Genomic DNA, 6,000 nt, shown 5'->3' with positions numbered 1-6,000 from the left:
TGTTTACAGCTGTCTGTAAAGCCAGAACAGCTAGGAGCAGCTACATATCCTGCCCACAGTAACAATGTCACCATGTAATACATGTCAGAATGTGAATCTGGGAGAGGAAAGATTTTACATTGAGCAAACACTGACTAAATCATTTATACATAATTATGGTAAAAAAATGGAGCACTTTTTTTACTACATTATTTTCATTGGAGTTCCTCTTTAACCACTTGCCGACCGCGCACTCATAACGCGCGTCGGCAAAGTGGCAGCTGCAGGACCAGCGACGCAGTATTGCGTCGCCAGCTGCAGGCTGATTAATCAGGAAGCAGCCGCTCGTGCGAGCGGCTGCTTCCTGTCAATTCACGGCGGGGGGCTCCATGAATAGCCTGCGGGCCGCCGATGGCGGCTCGCAGGCTAAATGTAAACACAAGCGGAAATAATCCGCTTTGTTTACATTTGTACGGCGCTGCTGCGCAGCAGCGCCGTAAGGCAGATCGGCGATCCCCGGCCAATCAGCGGCCGGGGATCGCCGCCATGTGACAGGGGACGTCCCGTCACTGGCTGCACAGGACGGATAGCGTCCTGTGCAGCCCGGATCTCCAGGGGGGGCCAGGTAGGAGAGGGAGGGGGAGGATTTCGCCGCGGAGGGGGGCTTTGAGGTGCCCCCCCCCCACAACACCCGGCAGGCAGGAGCGATCAGACCCCCCCAGCACATCATCCCCCTAGTGGGGAAAAAAGGGGGGCGATCTGGTCGCTCTGCCTGCACGCTGATCTGTGCTGGGGGCTGCAGAGCCCACCCAGCACAGATCAGCTACAACAGCGCTGGTCCTTAAGGGGGGGTAAAGGGTGGGTCCTCAAGTGGTTAAAGGATACCACAACTGACATGTGGAATAATGAGATAGACATGGGTATGTACAGTGCCTAGCACACAAATAACTATGTTGTGTTCCTTTTTTTCTTTCTCTGCCTGAAAGAGGTAAATATCAGGTATGTAAGTGGCTGACTCAGTCCTGACTGACAGACAGGAAGTGACTACAGTGTGACCCTCACTGATAAGAATTTCCCCCTTTTTTATCTCTTTCTTGCTCTCAGAAGCCATTTTCTTCTAGGAAAGTGTTTTATAGTTGGAATTTCTTATCAGTGAAGGTCACACTGTAGTCACTTCCTGTCTGAGTCAGGACTGAGTCAGCCACTTACATACCTGATATTTACCTCTTTCAGGCAGAGAAAGAAAAAAAGGAACACAGCATAGTTATTTGTGTGCTAGGCACTGTACATACCCATGTCTATCTCATTATGCCACATGTCAGTTGTGGTATCCTTTAAGATTCATATGAAAGTCTCACATAAGTGCTAAAGTAGCAATGGCATAATGTACAACTAAAAACCTACTAAGTTCTCCTACCTGGCTAAGGCCCAAAGTAATGTAATCTATGTGGAACCTCTGTCACAGTTAGCATGCTGAAAGTAGCCAGACTGCATAACATTGTAATAACCAGTTCAATCAGAAAGCTGTGAAATCAGGAAAATAGCAGTATGGTGCGTACATTAAGTGTAGGAACTCCCTGCTAAAAATCTTGTCTTACCCACTTTACAGTACTGTAGTGATAAAATAACAATTGTTTTATGGGGGATTCAGGGTGTAACTATTTACTAGACCTGCAAAATAAAGTATTTTTATACATTGTCTGAGTGACCTTGATGTTGTATAATCCATAATAAAATAACAAGGTCCTGGAATAGCTCACTGAGTGATAAGGCTTACAGGGGAAAATGAAAGTGAACTTATTAACCCTTTAAGGCACTATTCTTTAAAACAAGACATTGTTCTTACAATGAATAAAAGTGTGGCTAATCTACTGGAGGAGGCTGGAAATTCTGACTGTAATTCAATAAATACTTTACCTATTTAAGACTTTTATATGGATTGTGACTTTTACACTATACTTAGTATTATAGGATTATATTATGCACAATACCGTAAATAAATCATGATGTTTGTTATAAGACTGCTTAATTTTTATTGTTTAAAACTTTCAATATTTTCTTTTTAAAGAGTGAACAAAGTTTATCTGTTAATATTAGTTACACAGAACCTGGACCAGACTGTAGTGGCTCACATGTCACCTCACTTGTATGGACAAGTTTCACATTTAAAAAAAATCAATTATAATAAACACAATAATTTGCACACACAAAAAAAAAAAAGAAAAAAAAAGAAAAGAAAAGAGATACTGTAGAAATGAAATTGCCTTACACTTGGCAGCAATAGCCAGAGCTTCTAGTGCCAACAATTTCCAAAATAACAGACTGTGCACATCCAAATTGGCAGGGTGAGCAATTATTCTGTGTTATAAAGAGAGGCAATCAAGATAGAAGTGTAGGTGTCTCGTTTAGTAATTATAAGTAACATTTTTGACTTGCTGAATAAAATACAGACATAAATAGCTTGTATCCTTTTTCTTTAAAATCTCTTGTAACTTATTCTGTGTTGTTATTTTATTATTAATATTTTACTGTTGGTATGGAGTTACATTCATATTAGTTTCAAGATATTTAATACGGGCCAAACAGAAAAACATTGGAAGGCTAGAAACCCATAAATTATCAGACTTGGGGAGAGCCAGAGAAAAGGAATTGCAGCAGTGAGCCAAGAAAATGTGTCATCATTTCCTGTAGTGAAATTCAGGAAATCAGCCATCTTTAATGGAATAAAGAAACATGTAAAGAGTTTGTTTATCATCTTGTCTGCACACTTCTCCTGTATTACTTATATAACCAGCAGTAAAGCAGTGTTGCTTTTATGTGTGTGTTTGGGGGAAGGAGTTGTGCCTAAAATTTACTTCTGTATTGTTTTATTGACTCCGGAATTGCTTCACACATCACATTATTATTATTTTGAAAATATGCAACACTTATTACAATTTCTAAAAGAAACATGCCACCAGTACAAGCAGTGACAACGCGTCTGCTACTTCGTGTTCCTGTTCACAATAGCAGCATAGAGGGCGCTATTGCGGACAGGAATGCGTAGAAGCAGACGCATGGCCAGGCCTGTCGGGCCTGTTGCCGAAAACAAAAGTAGGTGGTGGCGGGGGACGGGAGGATCCGATCGAGACTGCGAGGGCACAGGATGGCTGCTGGGGTCTGGTAGAAGCCCCAGGTGAGTAAAACTGATTTTTTTTTCAGACTTAAGTGTCCCTTTAAGCCACGCTTAACCACTTGAGGACCGCAGTGTTAAACCCCCCTAAAGACCAGCCTGTTTTCCTAAATTGGCCACTGCAGCTTTAAGGCAAAGCTGCAGGACCGCACAACACAGCACACAAGTGATTCCCCCCCCCTTTTCCCCCCACCAACAGAGAGCTCTGTTGGTGGGGTCTGATCGCTCCACATTTGTTTTTGTTTTTATATAAATATTTATTTCCTTTTTTTTAAAATAAAAATTGCACTTTTTTATATTTAATTCCCTGCTTCCTCCCTCCCTCCCACCGCCAGCCAATCAGGGTGATCAGCTGTCATAGGCTTCAGCCTATGACAGCCGATCACTGTCCAGCCTCAGGAGGGGTCAGCCCCAGTACAGCGCTGCTGCCGATCGCAGCGCTGTACATGTAAATAGACGGCAATCACGCCGTCTAACAGTCTTCCGAGCCTGAAGAGGGGGCGGACAGGAGATGCGCGCGATCTCCTGCAAAGTGCAGCCCCAGGACTTGACGCCAATTGGCTTTAGGCGGTCCTGGGGCTGCCGTCGTGGCCACGCCCATGGGCGTTGAGCGGTCTTAAAGTAGTTTAAAAAAATCATGTTTACTTTCCTGGGGCTTCTACCAGCCCCCTGCAGCCGTCCTGTGTCCTCGCAGTCACTCACGGATCCTCCGCCCTCCCCCCCCCCCCCGCCGCCAGCTAGTGTCGTTTTCGCCAACAGGCCTGGCCACGCGTAGCCTTCTTCACGTTCCTGTGTGCAATAGCATCCTGTGCAGGCGCAGTAAGCCAGCCGGCAAAAGTGAAACTAGTTGGCAGTGGGGGAACGGAGGATGCGTGAGTGATTGCGAGGGCACAGGACAGCTGTTGGGGGCTGGCAGAAGCCACAGTTAAGTAAAAATGATTTTTTTAAGCATAGCTTAAGTATCCCTTTAAGGTCAATCTGGGAGCAACCAACTAATTTACATGTATGTTTTTGGGCTGTGGGAAAAAAACAAAGTGTCCAGAGGAAACCCACGCAAACACAGGGAGAACATACAAACTTCATGCAGACTCTAGAACTGTGAGGCAAGAGTACTATCCAATGCTACATTGAGAAGTACAAAAAAGGATCCGCAAGCCAGAACAGGATGAGGTAAAAAAAAGGCTGAAATGTTTATTTGGAAAATCCACAGACAAGGCAATAAAATCACAGGATCAACTAACGCGTATCGGGCCTACCATCTGCCCTTAGTCGTAGCTACGACTAAGGGCAGATGGTACGCCCGATACGCGTTAGTTGATCCTGTGATTTTATTGCCTTGTCTGTGGATTTTCCAAATAAACATTTCAGCCTTTTTTTTTACCTCATCCTGTTCTGGCTTGCGGATCCTTTTTTGTACTTCTCTACTACTATGGCCTGGCTTGCCTGATCCTGCACCGACTGGTATGATGGTTGGGGGTAGAGCGTCATGAACCTCCTCACTGCCAATGCTACATTGCACTGCCCAAAAACAGAGCAATCAATCAAAAATAATTCAGCTGTTGCCATCACTATGGTGAGCTCAGGAGACAAGGAATGATCATAAACAATTGTTTCTGTCACCAAAGGTTTAATGTCTATACGTACCTTGTTTAATCTGTGTATTTTTCTAGTTGCTGCACCATGAAAAATTATTGTGAGCAAACTTTGGGATGTGTCAATGCTCACAGGGGAAGCTGAGCCAGGAAATCCAGTCTGGCACAGATGAATCTGCTCATAATTATCAGGAATTGAATACCTTTGTGATATAAATGTTATTTGTCTTTGTCTAATGTGAGAGTGAGCCAGACTGCTGTAATCTGGGTAGAAATGGCTCTCACTGCACCACTCTGCTCTGCTTCTAAGATGAACTCCCATTGCTGCACTCTCTGCATTATATGAGATTTTATACAAAAAAAAAAAAAGAAAGCACATTTTTTAGCAGGCAAGAACTTGTTTAGCATGTATATTTTTGTTGGGGACCAACTATAGCAGCAAACATGCTGCCAATGGTTAGTTAGGCTTTTATTGATTGACAGCAATGGGGTTTAATTATCATCCAACAAATTAGGAGAGTAATTTTAAAGCTTGTTCGCTCATGCAACTATTCCGCCCAACTATCGGCCAAATTTGGTCTGTTAGACAATAGTCGGTCGTGTGTACACGCGGTAAATGACTTGACGAGCAACTGATAACAGGCGGGTTGCCCAATCCAACCAGCAGATCAACTCACATGGCTGTTGCGCTGATATTGTGCAGTTGGCCATGTACGTCGTTTGAACGACTTGTACTTGTTTTGAATGCGGCCACATCGTGCAGTCCGTCGTTCCACATGCATGTGCAATATCTAAAACAGTTTGCAGGATGGAAGCAGCGGAATGGAAACGAAGTGAAAATGGATCCGATCAACCGGCAAGTGCAAGTGTGAACCGACCTTAGGCTGGGGGACATAAATACAATTGTTAAATCACATACATGTATTTTTAACCTTTGTTTGAATAAAGCATGTGTGCAAACCTCTTTACTTATTCAATTGGACGAGGTGCCTATCTTATATCCCTATTAGGCCACATAGCACATAAGCCCCTCTATTACTAAAATGCACACAGATTAAAAAAAAGGGCATTACTCTGGATCTCCTGAGTCCATTTTTAACTAATTAATACTAGTGCCTTACCTACAAGGCAATATAATATCTGGTAATGCATAAACAATACTAGAGAAATCTGCACAAACATGCACAAATCACAGTTCCATTTCCAGCAGTGATTGCACCTTGCAACACATGCAGTAGTATGTACACATAGAGACTG

The sequence above is a fragment of the Hyperolius riggenbachi genome, chromosome 4 (assembly GCF_040937935.1).
Source record: "Hyperolius riggenbachi isolate aHypRig1 chromosome 4, aHypRig1.pri, whole genome shotgun sequence".
Lineage (NCBI taxonomy): Eukaryota > Metazoa > Chordata > Amphibia > Anura > Hyperoliidae > Hyperolius > Hyperolius riggenbachi.
Note: the sequence above shows the minus strand (reverse complement) of the source record.